General features: G+C 37.8%; 1 protein-coding gene across 3 annotated transcripts in view; it reads right to left on the minus strand.

Moving 5' to 3' along the window:
• LOC138713499 (golgin subfamily A member 6-like protein 24) overlaps nucleotides 1-22,468 on the minus strand; it is a 588,053-nt gene that overhangs the window by 294,749 nt on the left and 270,836 nt on the right. The gene's annotated exons all lie outside the window — the stretch shown is intronic.

The raw sequence follows: 22,468 nt of genomic DNA on the forward strand, positions 1-22,468 counted from the left end.
CTCAGCTAGTATACGACATTGGCCGACTCTTCACAAACAGTAAAACAAGCCAGCTGCATGAAACATGTTGTCGATAGCATTTCTGCAATTAGAGAATTAAGAAGCCTTATCTATGGTATATCAAACAGTGCATACCATGTTGTGTAAATATAAGAATAACCTATAACGAATAAATCACATTACTTACCCTCAAAATGTTTTTTTTTTGCAGAAACGTTGAAAACACGCTATTCACACACAGTGAAGCACTCAACAGTAATGGCTATTCATGCAGATGTTCGTCTACTTGTAGAGAACGTAATGCATTATTTTCACATCAGATTGCACCGTTCGATGGAAAAGAAATATGTTATCCGAGATTATCCGACACTTCCCTCTCTTACTCTAATATCTGTAGTTTTAATTTGGTACAGTAATATGGAGCTTCATTACAACTATTATATTCAAAGATTTACTTTCAAATTGTCAACCTGATATGTACAGGCCTTAACCTTTACATACTGATACAGCTATGTTAGCAGATACATTTCTTGTGGTAGTGTAACGGAAGGTGGTCTTACAGTCATGACTTCGAATTACTTTTCTGTCGTCTGTCGTGCATATAATGCATGTGTTTAGGAAGATGAGCATAAATAGGTCCTTATTATTTCATTCATGCATTCACATAAGTTATCCATTAATTTATGTTAATTCATTCATTTGTTCCATCACCTGCATCACTATTATATACATCCTACAGGTCCCAGACAGAGCTAGCTGTAAACAAAATTCATTAAGGGAAGGGGATGGTATTTTTTGGTGAAAAATGAGTAAATTTAAAACAAAAAATACTATCAAATACTCTGTGATATGTGTGGAATGCATAGCATAACATTTTGTGGGTATTTGTGCCCTTATCGGATGTTGAGACGTCATTTTTAAACTTCCTGCGCTATGGATTTTTAAATCACACGCCCGCTTTTATCGGTTTCCAGCAACATCATTTTTTTTTGGTACATTGCCAGACAAAAATGGATATAATTTCTGAACTATTAAAGATACATTCATGAAATTTAGAACACACATTCTTTAGGTTATTAGGAAACTTTTCTGTGTAACAGAATTTTGTTAATTGAATTTATTTAAAAAATACGTCCGTTTGTTTGCAAGAAAGGAAATCAGAAAATTGTTATTAAATTTTAATTGCTTATTTTACAAACGTAGCTACTAATATCAAAATTCTGTTACAGATAATTTGTAGAACACACTTTTGCAAATACATTGCAAAAACTGTTTGAATCTATCTTTAAAAACGGTTTAGATATATCGGTTTTAGTACAATCCTAGATCATATATGTTACAGATAACTCCTCGCTACGTTAAAATCGGCAGCACTTTGAAGAGAACTACCGCCAGGATCGCCACCAGTCCGCCGTAAACGAACACGAGATGGCAGCACATTCGCTAATACAATTCAAATGGATATTATTACGTGACTCCTTATGTAACAACTAGATGGCAGCGTAGTAAACCTGACAAAAGTTGTTAACCTCAAAGCCTATAACCCCGACATATCTGTTACATATATGATCTAGGGTACAATCCTGCATTCCATATATTTTTTTTCAAATTTGGGCCCCCAAATAATTTTTTTTCAAAATATTTTTATTTTTTTATTGGGTTATTACGACGCTGTATCAACATCTAGGTTATTTAGCGTCTAAATGAAATGAAGGTGATATTGCCGGTGAAATGAGTCCGGGGTCCAGCACCGAAAGTTACCCAGCATTTGCTCGTATTGGGTTGAGGGAAAACCCCGGGAAAAACCTCAACCAGATAACTTGCCGTGACCGGGATTCGAACCCGGGCCACCTGGTTTCGCAGCCATACGCACTGACCGTTACGCCACAAAATATTTTTATTTGGTTGAGTTGCCACAGCTATGAGCTCTCGACATACAAAAAATTAAAATTTTACACCAAATAGGAAAAAAGTTTAAAAATACCACCCTCTGCCCTTAAGCATCGAAAATATTACTGGATAGCAAATTTTCAAATTTCAAATTTCAAATTTATTTACAATTTACATTTGAATTGAATACATATGAATAGATACCCGAAATGAGCATATGCTCGAGATCGGGTACAATGCAGTAGTCTACATAAATTTTACAGGGTTCAAATAATAATGCTGATGATATAAATAACAGTAACAATAATAATAATAATGGTAATAATAATAATAATAATAATGATAATAGTGATAAAACAAAAATATTTACAATAATAAAATAAATACTAAGACGGATAAAACAAAATATAAAACCACTAGCGAGAGTTAATACAACTTAAATAGGCCTAAGCATATAATAGCCGGAAACAATGCCAAACTCGAAAATCAACAGAAAAGTTCGTTGTATCGCAGACGACAGCAACCGCCGTATTGACATTGTGTTGTGCATTATTGGTAGTAGTGGGGAGCAGAAAGTCTACGTAACTGCCGTTCTCTTCGAATCTTCTCGTACAATCATGGGAAGTTAATGCTGAAAAAACAAAATGTCTGCGAGTCTAACTGTTCATTATTACCAGGATAAATACAAATAATACTGAAATATATTAATCGAGTTTCAGTTATAGATCTCTCCTTTTGTGCAAGAGGTATCATATCAAAATATTTTATGAATGGCGGAGAAAATATAAATTTAAAAAACTTTCTAGTGACAAGATATAGTGAAGAGTACAATCAAGTGTATCTGTGGCGATGCTAAGAAAATCATTTATTGGAGATATACACTGTTATTAATTAAGAAAATGATCTATTTATATTTATTACAATGTTTTATCTTATACGGTACATGCATCAGATAAATACAATAAAAATTAGTACCATATAATGCTAGTAACACTTAAAAAAATTATAATAAAATTTTTCAAATATCATACAAATATTTTCACTTTATTTTTAAACTTAAGAATGTGTAACTTGCTTTTGTCTGGATTATTTTTCAATACTGAATTGTATAGGCTTGGTCCATAATTCCTACTGTGTCTTAATCCAGCTGTAGTGTGGCATTTAGGTTCTGCCAAAAGAGTTGGGACATTTCTTCTGGTGTTATGTATATGTTTTTTAGTTATAAAATTCATTCGACTTTTGTGAAAATAAGTTAGTAATGTATGTTTATATATTTGCTCAATTTTTAGTACTTGGAATTCAGAATAAATAAATTGTGTCGGATAATCAAGTGGTTTATGCAGACAAATTTTGATGATACGTTTTTGTAGTAATATTAATGGAGTTAGGATAGTCTTTGTCATTCCACCCCCATCCTATTATTGCGTATTGGATGACTGATTGAAACAAGGCTAGATAAACTACACGGAGAACATAGATAGGCATATATGCACGAAGGGTTACAAAGTTGTGAATTGTTTTCCGTAACCTATTACATAAATATGTTACATGTTTATTCCATCTTAAACGTTTATCAATGACAACACCTAAGTATTTTACTTGCGTGGATTCTGTCAAGGAAGAGCAATTACAATCAATCAAGTTTATGTTACTGCATTTGTGTATTTTTAAATTTGTATCCTAATCGAGTTTGATTTTTCTCAGACTAGAAGCCGTTAATGTAAAAGGAATTGCAGTTGTTTTTGAAATGTTCAATGAGAGCAAATTTTCATCTAACCATTTCTTAATTATATTATACCTCTATTAGCTTTTAGGTAGGCATCATTCCAATTCGATCCACTAAAAATTACAAAATGTTTCAACACTTTTCTATTATTGATTGAAATATATGTAATAGTAATGTTACCACTACAAAGAATAAAAACAAAAATAGTAGTATCATTATTTATTATACTGACATCCAAATAGATCTGACAAGGCAACTAATGGTCAGAATATAAAACAATCAATTAACTAATTTTGGCATATTTGAGAAACAGGAAAAATGGACGTAGATTCTGGCTGTTGCCTGATGATTTATCACCTTTCTCCCGTCTCCAGATGTTGTTAATGTCTGACGTCTAATGACTCAGCACCTCCCTGCAGTGGTAGAAGTTACCTATGGCAAAAATTTTGTCGGAATATGTATTATATGATTTTCTTGTGTTAAATTCTATCGTGCAAGTTTCGACCTATTATGGGTCATCCTCAGAACTGGTCGTTGTTGGTCTTGGGGCCCCTTGTTTTTTTTCCTGTGAGGGCGCCAAGACCAACAATGACCAGTTCTGAGGATGACCCATAATAGGTCGAAACATTAAACCAGATACGATAGAATTTAACACAAGAAAGTCATATAATACATATTCCGAAGTGATACAGTGTTAAAAGCTGTGTAATCAAGATGTATACAAATTTTTTTGTGACTCAGCACCTCGCTGTAGTCGCAGAAGTTGACTATCGCTGGAGTCAGATGACTCAGCACCTCGCTGCAGTCGCAGAAGTTGACTATTGCTGGAGTCAGATGACTCAGCACCTCGCTGCAGTCGAAGAAGTTGACTATGGCTGGAGTCAGATGACTCAGCACCTCGCTGCAGTCGCAGAAGTTGACTATCGCTGGAGTCAGATGACTCAGCACCTCGCTGCAGTCGAAGAAGTTGACTATGGCTGGAGTCAGATGACTCAGCACCTCGCTGCAGTCGCAGAAGTTGACTATCGCTGGAGTCAGATGACTCAGCACCACTGCAGTCGAAGAAGTTGACTATCGCTGGAGTCAGATGACTCAGCACCTCGCTGCAGTCGCAGAATTTGACTATCGCTGGAGTCAGATGACTCAGCACCTCGCTGCAGTCGCAAAAGTTGACTATCGCTGGAGTCAGATGACTCAGCACCTCGCTGCAGTCGCAGAAGTTGACTATCGCTGGAGTCAGATGACTCAGCACCACTGCAGTCGAAGAAGTTGACTGTCGCTGGAGTCAGATGACTCAGCACCTCGCTGCAGTCGCAGAAGTTGACTATCGCTGGAGTCAGATGACTCAGCACCTCGCTGCAGTCTCAGAAGTTGACTATCGCTGGAGTCAGATGACTCAGCACCTCGCTGCAGTCGCAGAAGTTGACTATTGCTGGAGTTAGATGACTCAGCACCTCGCTGCAGTCGCAGAAGTTGACTATCGCTGGAGTCAGATGACTCAGCACCTCGCTGCAGTTGCAGAAGTTGACTATTGCTGGAGTCAGATGACTCAGCACCTCGCTGCAGTCGCAGAAGTTGACTATTGCTGGAGTCAGATGACTCAGCACCTCGCTGCATTCGCAGAAGTTGACTATCGCTGGAGTCAGATGACTCAGCACCTCGCTGCAGTCGCAAAAGTTGACTATCGCTGGAGTCAGATGACTCAGCTCCTCGCTGCAGTCGCAGAAGTTGATTATCGCTGGAGTCAGATGACTCAGCACCTCGCTGCAGTCGCAGAAGTTGACTATGGCTGGAGTCAGATGACTCAGCACCTCGCTGCAGTCGCAGAAGTTGCCGATGGCAGAAGAATGACTGACGACTGCTGAATTCTTGTTTTGTAATACTGTTCATAAGAATTTATTTTATTTCTTCTTCAGTGGATACAATGTAGAAATATTTCATCTTCTACTTTATTTTATTTGCTTCAGTAATTTCCAATTTTAGGAATTCCTTCTTCTTCATTGTTGATTGAGTGCTTTTTGTTGCATTTCTTCCTGATGAAATGTACTGTTGAGATTTCTGGCTAGCAGCGTACAATTTTCTCGGTTTAAAATGTGTTTTCACAATTGCATTACTTCTTGGTAAACAGTTTTTCTTGTTGGCAAAAGATGATGTGGTTTCTTCTTGGTTTTCATTTTTCGTTCATTGAAGAATGTATTATTAAAGATAATGTTTTGGTTTATCTGGATCTCTTCTGTATATAGATGATGCAGTTTTTTTTTTAATTACAGAGGAATATTTTCACTAATAGAGAATTTATTAATGTTTCCTGGATGTTATTAAGTGTGAACTCTTGATTACCTACTTTTTTATTTATTTGGAAGGAGTTTTGCTTCTCATATGAGAAGAAATGACATGTTGGGTTGGTGGTCTTTGTTGTAATAGAAGTAAGATTTGTTTCAAGAATATATTGGCTATCATTTTTCAGAAAAGATATAATGAAGATTGCTCATTGATAGCAGATATTGAGATGAGGTTTTTTCTAGGGTTTGACTTTTTTATTGAAGAACTTTTTCCCATTGGAGAAGGGATGATAAGTGATGATAGCTTTCATGAAGGTGATTTTTTTTTTCAAATGACGGTGAAGTGATTTTTGGAATTGGAAATGTTTTTTTTTTTCACATGGTTTTTTTAAGATGGTATTTTTTTCACATGAATTTGTTTAGAGATGGTATTTTTTTTTCATATGGCGTTATGATTTCTTATAATGGCTATGATTTTTTTTTCAAGTGGTGGCGAGTGATAATTAGTTCTGTTATTCTGAACAATTCCTTTTTCTAGCAGTGGCCTCATGAATTGGTTTCGTTTGTGTAGAGAATGTTTAGTAAAAGATTACATATTTTGTTTTTGAATTTTATGCCACTGTAACAATCCATTAACGCCCATGTATTTTGTATTTGTAAATACATGGGAATTACTGATAGTTTTGAGGTACATTTTGCATGTTTAGTTCTCTTTTATTTCTTGCTTTTGGCGACTCTGTTCTACAGAAAGCATAGAGGTAGGGCTCCATGCTCTCTGTACCGTGCGGAGCAAGATTGACCAATACTTGTATCATCTCGCTCCGCTTATTCAGTTCCTGGATAGACAAACCAGGTTATCATTGAAATGAGATTGAACGGCATGTGGCCATTATGTATCTTTTGGTGCAGTTCGTTTCCCTCCTCATCTGGGAGGGAACTGAACTCTGGCACACTGCAGTCAGTTGCCCTACCAACTGCTGTTAGTCAACTCCAATTTGTACTTACTAGCTTCAATGTGTACAGTTTCATTTTTATCTGCTAAATAACCTTTATATAATGAATATGATTCTTTGCGATAAAATTCAAGATAAATATAAGATGAGTGATGCCACATTCTTGCAATCACTGTTACTTTGTAATTTTGATACCGTTTCATTATTATCATGAATGCAAGGGAATCTAATTTGCAATATAGTTGCTCAATGGCTTGTGTTACTTGTTTTAGATTTCCTTAGCCTACTTCTGGTGACCATATAGAGCCAAAAGTACTTTTTTACAGAAAGCACAGAGGAAGTAGGGCTCCATGCTTTGTGTACCGGTCAAAGGAAGATTCAACTATAATTGACCATCTTGTTCTGGTTATTCAGTTGTTGGGTAACTCGGCAACCCCTGAAACAAGCCTCGACGGATAGCAGCCATGCTGCATTTTGTGGCACAGATAGTTCCTCTTCTTATCTCGGAGGGAACTGAACTCAGCCACCTTCCAGTCAGTTGCCCTACCAACTGCTGTTAGTCAGGTCCGATTTGGACTCTGTAGTGTGCAGTTTGGACTGTGTAATATTTTATGTACTAGATATACTTTATTTAGCATAATTAATATGATCTCCTCAATGTAAACTTAGGATAGGTGATTGTCACATTTCTGCAATCACTGTTATTTTGGAATTTTGATAGGTCTGCCAGTTTATTTTTACATGAATGCACGGAAATATAAATTTTCTCTATATATCTACTTTCGTTTTTATTATTTTTTATAAGGCTACGGATGTTGATGTGCATGGATATTTGAATGCATATTGTTTTCATAATCTTTATTTCTCATACTTTTGTCGATTCTAGTAATAATAGTAATGTTTACAGAAAGCATAGAGGTAGGGCTCCTTGATTTCTGTGTTGTGTCGGTCGAGATTGAGGCATACTTTATCACCTTGTTGTGCTTATGCAGAGTTCGAGGGGAGAGGCATACGAAACGAGGCTGGACGGTTAGCAGTCCTTCTGAAATTTGTGACAGTTGATATGTCTCCTTATCTCGAAAGGAATTCAACTCTGCCACTTTCTAGCCAATTGTCCTGCTGGCCCTTATTATTCAGGTCCGATGTGGACTTTTAGCGCTGTTGTGGACACTTTGCACTGTATAATATTCTCTGTGCTGCATATATTTATATATTTAATACTGATAATTGTCTACGATAACAATATAAATAAAATGTATCTTTCATTTCTGCTATCAGAGTTAGTTTGTAAATTATGCAATGGTATGTTATTCTGTAAATTTATGAATGACTTTACAACTGATTTGAATTTGTTTCATTACGATTCAGTTTCGTTATTTTCACTCTGTTGTGAGGTCAAGATTTTTAGTTTACATCCCTTTAGATAATTGAGACAGATACCCTCTTTTATTCTGTGTTGCTGCCGGAGTTCTGTGCTTCCATTCGGAACTGTGAAGTGTGTTAAGTCAGTTGGACTTTCCATTCGGGTTACGAAACCCATACCCCTATTGGGAGACAATAAAATGTTCTGTTACTTTCTGGGCCTTGTAAATGAAGTTTGGAAAGCACCTTCACTGAACCCCGGCAATACAAACTAATTAAAATTTGCAGTTTACAAAAATAATGCCATATTCACCCCAAACTCACCCAATCCCGAACCCTAAAAACCCCACCCCACCCCAACACACCCAATCCCACCCCTACCCGCCCCTGTACCCACCCCCCCTTAATCCCCATGAGGAGTGTTACCTCCATCCTCCACGGCGATCCTGCAGGTGGGAGGTGCGCTCGATGTTCCTCCCGCCGCGCCGGGGTACCATGAAAAGAAAGAAACTTTATGTTCAGACAAATTGTTCGCAGTCAACTAGCTAAGTGTAAGCTACTTCATAAAACTAAGTCCCATAACACGAGTCGCCAAATAACGCCAACTATGACCGTGCGGTGTTATCTTGAGGGAGCCTTTGACATGTGCGGGCTGTATGGTGTCTTTGAGCGCATCGCACTTGTGGGCGTAGAGTTTTTCAATGACTTGTGTTACGACGTTTTACCAACTGCTATGATTATATGTCGTCGGAGTAAGATTAAGGTGATAATTCCGACGAAATGAGCTTAGACTTGCTGCATAATGGTCGCAACTTGTGCAAACAAATACAGTACATGGATGTGCATAACATATTCGACGTTAAGTGGAGCTACTTGTGGCTCCATATTGACGTAGACGATAGCAGTCATTCTAGACTTGCTTTACAATGGTCGCAACTTGTGCAACCAGCCACTGTACATACATTGTCATAACATGTTCGACGTTAAGTGGAGCTACTTGTGGCTCCATATTGACGTAGACGATAGCAGTCATTCTAGACTTGCTGTATAATGGTCGCAACTTGTACAGCCAACCACTGTACATACATTGTACATAACATGTTCGATGTTAAGTGAAGCTACTTGTGGCTCCATATTGACGTAGACGATAGCAGTCATTCTAGACTTGCTGTATAATGGTAGCAACTTGTGCAGCCAACCGCTGTACATACATTGTACATAACATGTTCGACGTTAAGTGGAGCTACTTGTGCCCCATATTGACGTAGACGATAGCAGTCATTCTAGACTTGCTGTATAATGGTCACAACTTGTACAACCAACCACTGTACATACATTGTACATAACATGTTCGACGTTAAGTGGAGCTACTTGTGGCCCATATTGACGTAGACGATAGCAGTCATTCTAGACTTGCTGTATAATGGTCAAAACTTGTAGAACCAACCACTGTACATACATTGTACATAACATGTTCGACGTTAAGTGGAGCTACTTGTGGCTCCATATTGACGTAGACGATAGCAGTCATTCTAGACTTGCTGTATAATGGTCGCAACTTGTACAACCAACCACTGTACATACATTGTACATAACATGTTCGACGTTAAGTGGAGCTACTTGTGGCTCCATATTGACGTAGACGATAGCAGTCATTCTAGACTTGCTGTATAATGGTCGCAACTTGTACAACCAACCACTGTACATACATTGTACATAACATGTTCGACGTTAAGTGGAGCTACTTGTGGCTCCCAGAGTTCACTAGTTGCGACCAATTTCTGCTTGTCCACACATACACACCCGCACATTGTCACTGTTTTGATACTTTGGACTCATGCCACAGTGTTAATCGCAGGATTAATTATCTTTCAGTCAGTATTTTTCATTTAATTTAGTCGGTTAAGCGCGACAGGTCTGCTGTCTGTCGGAGAAACATCACAACTGGTTGATTGTACTCTCGTCCATTGAGAGGAAAGAGCATTAAGAGGCAAACCTCTTAATAGTGTAAAAGAGTATCAAAAATAACTTCACTAAGCTCGTAAAACTGGAAGGTCTCCACTCAAGTATTTTATTTATAATGGTCATTGACTAGACTTGCAGCTAGAGCTGCGGTTCTTAATATCGCCCTCTATATTGAGCATATGCCTGATCGTATGAAGTGAGGTTGAAAAGCTAACATTTAAGCCATGTTTGCATGCTTGTGTTTTCAGAGTAGTGGTTAAATAACATGCTAATGTTAACCTACTTCGACTTTAGCGTCTTGGTGAACATTTTGAACGCATATCTCTGTTTCCACACACTTTTCTGAGGAATATGAACCACTACTGAAGGTACTATAACACTCACTTCTTGATCAGGTTTTTCAGACAGTGTGAAATCACAGCTTAAGGCATTGCGGTGGGAAGGAATATGGAACTAAGTCTGATTAAAATCAATTCTTGTATTATTATTATTTTTTTTCTTTTCCGGGCATCTTTTACTACACGTATTCTCCAGCACGTAGGCCTTATGAGGACAGATACTGTAGTAAACGAAACAGTGAAAAGATTATTCCAGTCCAGTAATATCGGATAGCAATAGAAATGTGTACGTGAGAACAAAACTGTATATAATTTCAGTATTCCATAACTCAGACTTGTAGAATACCTTCAAAATTGTATCTTAATTAAAAAATAATCAGGGTTTTATGTGAATACTTCTCCCTTAAGTGGACAGATCTAGACGAGATCTTTCGTTTGGTACAAAGATCAGCGTACTACCGTATCGGAATCGCGAGATATACTGCCCTGAAATTATCGTCTATGCCCAAAATGGTCGCCAATCAAATAGATATCATCGGAAGCATATTTTAACTGCCAGCTCGGATACGCCGTGTCAAATTCAATATCTGAAGAGTAAAAATTATTATTAAATCAATGCCTCTTTATTCATTTGAATCCGCTTTATTGTGTCCAGTGAAATAGTGCACATCATCATCATGATCCTGAACTCCTTCGGTTTCACCCAAGTGTAAGCTGATCTCGTTGTCTCTATGAACTTCGTATCGTCCTGTAGATGGGGGTGATACTGAACATTCTAATTTTAAGAGCCTGTTCCTACACAGCTTAACTACATTGGATTTTATCATATTCTCCGGTACCAATTTGTGCCACCTAACTAAAGCTGAGCCATGTAGGGCTGCAGGACGATATCAAGTTAACTATATCGCGATGTTTGTCGAAGCTAAATAGTATGAAGGGTGGGGGGTGGTTGCGTACAGGCATGCGACTCGGGCAACAGAACACATTTACGTTGTGTAGTGGACAGACCTCCAGAGTTATCTACATTACCTATCTTACGTAATGTATAATATTCATAATGGCTGAATCATCAAATATATCAATAGTAAACAAGGTGATGGAGAAATTAGGCGGGTAAATATCATGTGAAATTTATGTAGCACAGAAATTAAAGGTACGAAACGTAAATTCGTAACACAACATTGTAACACGAAACAACATAAAGCACAGATGACAGTTTAACTGAGGAAGGGGGATAAGAATCGCGTGTAAGTTACAATTCAATGTGTACCACACAAAAAGAGATTTTTCACGTTTTATGTAAAATGATGGTATGTGTCAATATACCAATAGCCTAAATAACGTTGGAAATACACTATTTAAAACTTTATGCGAAAATACGTGAAAAGGGAACTCCGTAGTCAATCAACTTTACTTAAATAATCTACTATATACCGAAATCCTATGATGATGCTATATCTCGCATACCACTAAGTGTAGGAGATAGTAAAATATAGGTTTCCATCTATGGAAGCACAGACGCCGCTGCAAGATTTGTTGCAATGTCGTTACGGGCATTCTTTCACCAGACAAACCCAATAAAACTTTATTAACCTCTGAAATTCGTGACGAATTGGATCATTTAAATAGAATCAAAGTTTTTCAAATGCCTATGACCGTCTTAAGGCCAGACGAAATAAAAAAATGATAATGTAGTTATTTTCATCACGAATGCTACATGTTAAAAGTAGATAAGGAACTTCAGCTACTTTAGCCGAAAGTTATCCTAGCCCATGGGCTACATCGAATAGCCAAAGAAGTTTCCTCCTGCTACAGTGATGTGAACAGTTTCATATCGAATGTCAAATAAATATTTTTAAGGCACCAAGTCGGGTTACGAAATTCAGAGAAATGGTTCCTGGAATCCCTCTACCGCCGTAACCCATTGTAATGAGATGGACATAGCTGGATACTGCAGTCTATATTGCTACACATTATAAAAGGATTGTAGACGTAATCAAAACCTAGGTAGTGTTCACTGCAACAGACTCCACAATCCAGTATTGACGACGTGACCTGAGCTCCAGTTTATTCGTCATGTGAGTGTACACCTTATTCTCTATTGTTTAGCGTACAGAGTCTGTACACTGACCTTCCCTGCTCTCTGTACTTGCTATGCTATAGTTTGGGTGCACGTAACTTAACGACAAACGTCCTAGATGTCTCAGCTTTACACCTAACATAGAGGCTATGTGTTCGAGGACGAATGGCAGCTAAAGCCGGAAGTTCGCTATGTTGTCATGGATTTTCTCTAACCCTTCCAGCCGCACTGTTCACCTGCATTTTATTCATCCCCTATCAGAAATGAATGAGTACCAGGGACATTTCCTTGAGGATAAGAACGGCGGGCACGTAGGGCTGGTATCCTTACTGCCATTAATGCCGATTCTATAGCTGGAGCCTTAACGTCCCGCGACCCTCTGGGCCGATTTGGCCTGTAATGGAATTGCGTTTACTGACTACTTTGTTCAGTTGTAACTCTTCACTGAGGAATTCATTTTGTCATTCAACATGCGTGACTACTCGCATATTTGGAAGTACCTTCTTCCAACGTGACTTCGGTTTGTTTATTTATTGCATCATTTGAGGAGTGAATTAAATTGTTCTATAGCAAATTAATTTTAGAAAAGACTGTACCGTTCATTTGATCCGTTTAATACAATGAAGGACCTTGCCATGTGACATGCGTAATTGGTACATGTTTGCATATTTGCTGAATCACTTACAGCTGGATTCTGAATTAGGCCCTACCGTAGTCATGATTTGTTTTCTTCGGCCATTAATAGCGGCCAACTGTGAGACATGTTCGCCTGTTTTTGATTCTGTTGCATTGGAATGATCTATGATTTGGTTCTTCCACTGCAGTGAGTTGCTCAGTTCTTGCAATATGAAGGCGATATTAGAACCTGTGGCGTTATTTGGCTTTTCTCCTTTCCAATCTTTGACTCAGTAAGTCGATGCATAGACTAAGACTTGTTTTCTTAATACTGATTACGCTGTATGTGAGTAATTGGCTATTAGTGATAGCATGTTTATAGTAGCGTTGTTTTAATCGCTTCATAGTTTAATGCTATTTTTGAAGTGCTATCTGCAATTTCCACGATGAGTCTGTGACCTCAAAGTATGTGCAGCACTGTCAGAAATTTGACACAAGTACGTTCCTTGTGATTATTCTTTCGTCGATTTACTGAGGAAGTATTTATTTTGTATTCTTACTCGTATTATGAGACTGCATCACTTTTCTAAATCATAATACCTAAATGCAGGTGGTAAGTGACCTTACCTGTATGACCCTTTACAAACTGCGATGTTTATTTAGCGTATGAATGAGATGAAGGTGGTAATATAATGCCAGAATGTGAACCAGAAATTACTAGAAATTTTGTATAAAATGGCGAAAGAGATTTACTAAAATATGATTAGAACAAGAATTTAATTTTTGCTGTATAAATATTAATGATGATATAATGCACTGATTGTATACTATAAATATAAAAAACTATAACTACAATAACCTAACCTATCCTACACACTAGAACACTAAGAATAATGGTAATAGTAATGAAGCAGATTCTCGACTTACCTTAATTGTCTTGGCGACGAGCCCTACGAGGACCGCGGCCGTGCAAGTTTTGCCCTAATCCCCTCCGTCCCTGTGTCTACGCTCCGTCCCGTAATTTCTAAGGACCTTTTCATAGAATTCTAATTGCTCCTTGGTAGGATTAGATGCCAAATATCTTCTGTACAAAGCCTCGTGTTGCTCCTCTGTCATGCCTTGGTGGAAGTCGCGTCTGCCCGTACTGGACGCGCCAGCAGGCTGCGAGGCAGAGCCCCCCGGAGTCTGCTGGCTGGCGACTCTGCCCGTACTGGGCTGTGTAGCAGGCTGCGGGGCGCTCTCCCTCGGGGAGGAGCGCCTCGCTTCCTGCTGCCTTTGACGACTTGACCAGGGAGGAATTCTGTCTGTACGTTGTGGGGTGGACGGTCTGTCTGCCATTGCCGCCCGCATAGAGGGTGACGGCTTGTCTACCTCCCGAGGTATCTCATGAACCTCGGGAGGAAGCACAATCGTCACCCTCTTGCGCGGACGGTCGGCGCCCTGTTCTTCTCGTGTACCCTTTTTGAGAATAGGGCGGGGCGGCGGGGGTGGCGGTGGTGTGGGTGAAGATGGAGGTGGGGATGAGGGGGGTGACTGTAGTGTCACTGGTGGTGGGCGTGTTGGTGTGCAGGGGGGTGCGTAAAAGTATGGAAAATGTGTGCAATAACGGGAGTGTGCGTGTGGTGACTGTGAAGGCGGTGACGGCGGAGGAACACGATCAGGGGACGTGGAGGCATCACTTCTCTCCGGTAGACGGTTCCATAAGTAATAGCCCCCCAACCCCACAGTCCCAACGATACCCACGGTTCTTACCAAATCTGGCATCCCCCACGAAATCCGCGATGGTGCTTGCACAACCGCAGGTCCTCCCCAGAACGCATTCTTGAGAGATTGGAGCTTGAGGGATCGGAATATTTTCGACATTTTGATAGTTCGAAATCGCAATCCCAAGTGTTTCCAGGGAAACGACCCCCACGTCCTGTCTGTTGAGCATTGTTGATGACGTCGCCACGACAATAGCCAAGCTGCGAGTGCGTTCAAATACCGATACAATAAAAGATGCGAACGTGTACACTTCTTCTTTTCTTGCATATTGTTATTTCCTTCTTTTATGCGAATAGTTAAAAAATATGATGACCATTTTATAGCTAGACGAGTATTAAATACTGACATACAAATACCTAGGAATTAAAATCTTTCTTAGAAATCAATCTGCCTTGGCATACAAAGACTGTGAGCCAGAGTTACATTTTTACTCGTTTTGATTTCATACGGTGATATATTATTCAGAGGCATCTTCTTGTTTGAATAGTTAATGTTAATTTGTCGCAAGATAAGGAGTTCCTATGCAGAGAAAAAGAAAATTTTGGTATATTCAGTTTCGTTATTATTGAAAGACGGACTTTTATTACGTAAAAATGGCTGAAAATAACGAATATATTGCCCTTACATGTACATACAACTGTTCCAAACGCTTAAACAAAAGTAACTTTAAAAGTTAATAAATGTTGGACGATCTTAAACTTCAGAGTGTCAGTGCTTACAGAGGGACAAAATATAACTTTTACAAATCTGGCTTTCAGGTAGAAGCTCCCTGTGAAGGAGGCTTGAATAATTTTCAGGGAATAGTTGTTCCGAGGCCTGGTATCGATCCCAGGACCCTTCAACTAGCGCACGAATGCTCTACGGACTGAGCTACCCCAGGAACTATACACGACACCGTCACAAATCTTCAAAATATAACTTCATTGATGGTTTCAATAATTATTTCTTTTTGAATATAAACTGTACTGGATAAATGCATCTACAACATATTATGTAATACATTAATGTTTTTATTACGTTATATTTTTATGAAAGGCCATTTTCAGTAATATTGATGAGATAAAAAATGAATATGTACAAATTTTAAAATTATTCGTTCTTAAATGCATTCAGTGAACCTTTGTGCAGTAGGACTACTTCTTTGTATATTTCGTCCATTGGAAATTAAAACATAACCAAAGTTGGGAATATTTTCATATCCTTCACTCAATTGTTTTAGTTATTTGATGCGGACAGTATGGCGGAAATAGCAATTGTCTATCAGCGATCCTGTTAATTAAACTCTCAAAACATAGCCCAGTACTTTACATATAGCTGGTTCAAGCAGAAATACACAAATTGTTAGCTGATATTTGAGACGGTCAGGATGCCAGAACTAAGCTTTCTCTGAAGTTTGTATGCAGCCCGCAACACTCTCAAAGTATAGCCCAATGCTTTCTGTAAGTTATACTTCATATTTGGGGAAATGAAACGTTGCGTAAACTGCACTAGGAGTAGTATACTGAATAATTTAGTGAACGTTCTCTGGCATACTATACAACAGAGTAATAATAATAATAATTTGTACGGTATGGCATGGACAGTATTGTGAGAGGGAGTGTATGGTGGTGATGGTGTTAAGCTTTATTTTCTCTTTCAGAGTTAGGCCATAAATCAGTGATGTATAAGCTCCTGCACCGCGTGCCCTCAGCAACCCGCACAACATTTCCTTAAATAGATGATTGTACTTTATCTTGCTAGAAGTGAACCTTACTTGATTTATATTGCTTGCGGTATTGGCACGTAATACAGGCGCTTTGACATCCCTGCCATTAGACCTATCTGCAACTGGTTGTAAAAACTTTACACTAAATACCATAAATGAGTAGGCCTAGCTTATTTAAGAATAAGTCACACAAAATTACATGAAGACAATGAAAACAAGTGACATAAAAATAACTGGATATGAACATTAACCTAAATAAACAATTGCAAGTATCAATTAATAAGAGAATTATTATTATTATTATTATTATTATTATTATTATTATTATTATTATTATTATTATTACTATTATTATTACTATTATTACTACTATTATTATTATTACTATTACCATTACTATTAATATTATTATTACTATTATTATTGTTATTATTATTATTATTACTATGATTATTATAACTATTATCATTAACAATGTATAGAAATATTAGAATATGGCAATGTATTTGCTAATATTATTTGCTTAATCCTTATACACAAATTGGTAGTAAGAATCAACTCCTTTCTCTAATATTTTATAGTATTAATTCTTGTAAATTAATTATTGTATTCTATGTTCTTTATTTTTTGTTGACTCAAGTATTTAGTTTGTACCATAGTTGTTCATTTTAATGTATTAATTGTACCACTGTGCTGGACTTTTATTGGCCAATGGCTGTTGTCCAGCACATGAATATCAATAAATAAATAAATAAATAAATAAATAAATAAATAAATAAATAAATAAATAAATAAATAAATAAATAAATAAATAAATAAATTATTATTATTATTACTATTATTACTATTACTATTATTATTATTATTACTATTACTATTATTATTATTATTATTATTAATAATAATAATAATATTATTATTATTATTATTGTTATTATTAGACAAAATAAAAGTTCGAAAGAGTCATGGAAGAGTGTTATGTGGAATTAATATAGAAATATAAGCAGAGATTATTGGATGGAAATAAAGGAAATTATAATTTATATCTTTTATTTCACAAGGTACTAGTTTTATTCAGAGGTACTGTTTTTCAGCAGCAGAGATTTAAAACTTTCAAACCTCGACTATTCCTGACGTCTTGTGCAAAGTATTCCAGGACCGACTGTGGCTATTGTGAAGGAGGCAGAGCACAGGGATGTTCCATGATTCACAGACACAGCAGTAACAGTGGTGGTGGTGGTGGTGGTGGTGGTGGTGGAGGTGGTGGTGGTGGTGGTGGAGGTGGTGGTGGTGGTGGTGGTGATGGTGGTGGTGGTGGTGGTGATGGTGGTGGAGGTGGTGGTGGTGGTGGTGGAGGTGGTGGTGGTGATGGTGGTGGAGGTGGTGGTGATGGTGGTGGTGGTGGTGGTGATGGTGGTGGTGGTGGTGGTGATGGTGGTGGTGGAGGTGGTGGTGGAGGTGGTGGTGGTGGTGGTGGAGGTGGTGGTGGTGGTGGTGGTGGTGATGGTGGTGGAGGTGGTGGTGGTGGTGGTGGAGGTGGTGGTGGTGGTGGTGATGGTGGTGGTGGTGATGGTGGTGGTGATGGTGGTGGAGGTGGTGGTGGTGGTGGTGATGGTGGTGGAGGTGGTGGTGGTGGTGGTGGAGGTGGTGGTGGTGGTGGTGGTGGTGGAGGTGGTGGTGGTGGTGGTGGTGATGGTGGTGGAGGTGGTGGTGGTGGTGGTGGTGGTGGTGATGGTGGTGGTGGTGATGGTCGTGGTGATGGTGGTGGTGGTGGTGGAGGTGGTGGTGGTGGTGGTGGTGATGGTGGTGGAGGTGGTGGTGGTGGTGGTGGTGGAGGTGGTGGAGGTGGTGGTGGTGGTGGTGGAGGTGGTGGTGGTGGTGGTGGTGGTGGAGGTGGTGGTGGTGGTGGTGGAGGTGGTGGTGGTGGTGGTGATGGTGGTGGAGGTGGTGGTGGTGGTGGTGGTGGAGGTGGTGGTGGTGGTCGTGATGGTGGTGGTGGTGGTGATGGTGGTGGTGATGGTGGTGGTGGAGGTGGTGGTGGTGGTGGTGATGGTGGTGGTGGAAATGTTATAACGCCGTTTTCAACTGTAAATGTTCTTTACCGTGGAAACTGAATCGGTAGCCTCTAGCAATAATAGGCTTGGGCCTAGGACTTGTTGCTGTACTGAGAGACACGGTATGACTAAAACCACTTTTTTTAGTATCAGTAATACTGCATACTACTTACTGACGTTTTTGTTTTGTTTTCCTTTCCCGGTTATCTAGAGTCCACTCGCGGACACCCGAAGGGGAAGTGAAGCAACTGTCTGACTTATTAACGGATTTCTATTTCCGTTACGTCAGGCACTTAAATATAATTTTATACAGTATAAGGTTACAAACTAATGTTTAGTACGTGTAACGAAGAAAGAAATGAACAATAAATGAACAATATCACAACCTAAAATTAACTGTCTTCGGAATGTCTCTGCGACAGAGTTTCAAAATTAGGAATTATGTCACTTACTGCCAGTCGTAGTTGATCACGAAGGTATTTGTCTGTCAGTCGTGATCTAAATTTGGTTTTTACTATTTTCATTGGTGAAAATAATTTTTCACAAACGTAAGTTGTAACGAACATGGTTTTAACAGAACAAGCGAAAAAACGAAGCTTCGGATATTTATTTTTGGCAAACATTTGAAAAGATCAACATTTGTCAAGTCCTTACATCTAGCTTTCATTTGACATCACATAGTAAATCAGTGAGTTCACATTGAAGAGCTAACCGCATTATTCATACATCTGCTGAAAAAGGGTCGACTTACAGAGATGATGATGATGATGATGATGATGATGATGATAACAACAATAACACTTAACCTTTTATTGTTTCATCAGTAACATGTAGTATAATGCCGTTTTATGTTATACAACCGTTTTCCTCGTAATACTTGTGAACAAATCATACATTTAATATTCTCATCATATTCACAGCAAGAAAATGCGTCCTCCCATCCTACTTGGAACTTTCGTACATGGTTTCGAGAGAGACATATGCCACTCGCAGGTCAGAGACAAATACAAATGGAACGGAGTTTGACTCCATTGAGTGAGAGGGTGGGGGTTGGCGGAGGTTAGAAGCAAGCGAAATGTACAGCTATCACTGCGACCCACAATGTCTCGCGAGTCACTTTCTCGCCACGGCTGCTCTAGTGAGATTACTGTCGACTATTACACTCTTACTACGTCATACTACTTTTGACCAATAAAACGGTACGAAAGGACGTATTTCAACCAATCATAGCTGCTTATCGCACAATTTTATCGCGTTCCTAGCATTTGTTTAATTTTATCGCGTCCCTAGCATTTGTTTCTTTGTTTGCCAACATTTGAAACTGCGCTGATCTGGACGTCAAAAAAAAAAAAAATAAATAAATATATATATATATATATATATATATATATATATATATATATATATAATTACAAACCACTCTAGTCGATGCACAGCAGTTTCAAATGTGATTCGCATTGGCATTCAAGAACAAGAATTAATAAAAATCACTGATTATACCTATGCATCTTCTGAAATCCGATTTACAAATAAATGAAGAGCACCATTCGGAAATCCTGAATAAGTTGAATACACCATGTAGGCCTAAATCAACGAGTTCCACTTCTATTACGCACACGTCCAATATAACATCAATTGAACCACCAACCACATTCAAATTTGAAAATTGTACATTCAATAATTATTCCTTTTAAAATTATTCATTCGGAAATCCTGAATAAGTTGAATACACCATGTAGGCCTAAATCAACGAGTTCCACTTCTATTACGCGCACGTCCAATATAACATCAATTGAACCACCAACCACATTCAAATTTGAAAATTGTACATTCAATAATTATTCCTTTTAAAATTATTCATTCGGAAATTCTGAATAAGTTGAATACACCATGTAGGCCTGAATCAACGAGTTCCACTTCTATTACGCACACGTCCAATATAACATCAATTGAACCACCAACCACATTCAAATTTGAAAATTGTACATTCAATAATTATTCCTTTTAAAATTATTCATTCGGAAATTCTGAATAAGTTGAATACACCATGTAGGCCTAAATCAACGAGTTCCACTTCTATTACGCACACGTCCAATATAACATCAATTGAACCACCAACCACATTCAAATTTGAAAATTGTACATTCAATAATTATTCCTTTTAAAATTATTCATTCGGAAATTCTGAATAAGTTGAATACACCATGTAGGCCTAAATCAACGAGTTCCACTTCTATTACGCACACGTCCAATATAACATCAATTGAACCACCAACCACATTCAAATTTGAAAATTGTACATTCAATAATTATTCCTTTTAAAATTATTCATTCGGAAATTCTGAATAAGTTGAATACACCATGTAGGCCTAAATCAACGAGTTCCACTTCTATTACGCACACGTCCAATATAACATCAATTGAACCACCAACCACTTTCAAATTTGAAAATTGTACATTCAATAATTATTCCTTTTAAAATTATTCATTCGGAAATCCTGAATAAGTTGAATACACCATGTAGGCCTAAATCAACGAGTTCCACTTCTATTACGCACACGTCCAATATAACATCAATTGAACCACCAACCACATTCAAATTTGAAAATTGTACATTCAATAATTATTCCTTTTAAAATTATTCATTCGGAAATTCTGAATAAGTTGAATACACCATGTAGGCCTAAATCAACGAGTTCCACTTCTATTACGCACACGTCCAATATAACATCAATTGAACCACCAACCACATTCAAATTTGAAAATTGTACATTCAATAATTATTCCTTTTAAAGTTATTCATTCGGAAATTCTGAATAAGTTGAATACACCATGTAGGCCTAAATCAACGAGTTCCACTTCTATTACGCACACGTCCAATATAACATCAATTGAACCACCAACCACTTTCAAATTTGAAAATTGTACATTCAATAATTATTCCTTTTAAAATTATTCATTCGGAAATTCTGAATAAGTTGAATACACCATGTAGGCCTAAATCAACGAGTTCCACTTCTATTACGCACACGTCCAATATAACATCAATTGAACCACCAACCACTTTCAAATTTGAAAATTGTACATTCAATAATTATTCCTTTTAAAATTATTCATGTTTATTTTTTATGTCATCGTCGTTAATTAAAACTTTTCTAACACTTGTTTATATTAGTTAGGTTATGTTATAGCTATATGATAATATAGATAGTCACGTATCGGACAGAGATTGTTTAATATTAAGATTTATTGAAAATCATCTGTCAAGTGACGTTGATTACTGGGATCCGGATAATTGAAGTGGAATGTTGCTTTTTAATAAAAATGAAACTGAATCAACAAAGCCTTCTTGACTAGTAACATTGCCATTGTGTATAAAATATTTGTAATGTTGAGATGGTACAATAATACATTTGAAGACAGTTGTATTTTCGTAAGTCAATTAATATTTTATTGTATTGGAGTACTTCGTTACTTCTAATCTTTATATACTTTCTTCTAATCGTGTAATAGTCAATTAAATCCCACTCGAGTTTTGATTTTCTCCAGATAAATCAAAACGTCTAGCGAGATTACTGTTGATAAAATAGCAGTTTAGCGACTTATGCATTGTTTTATAGCTAATGTTTTTTTTTAACAGTCGAGTTGTCAACACTGTATGCATATTATATTATATTCTGAGTATAAAATAAACCTTAGATCTATTCAGGATTAGCGGAATTCCTGGAGCTCAC

The sequence above is a fragment of the Periplaneta americana genome, chromosome 2 (assembly GCF_040183065.1).
Source record: "Periplaneta americana isolate PAMFEO1 chromosome 2, P.americana_PAMFEO1_priV1, whole genome shotgun sequence".
Lineage (NCBI taxonomy): Eukaryota > Metazoa > Arthropoda > Insecta > Blattodea > Blattidae > Periplaneta > Periplaneta americana.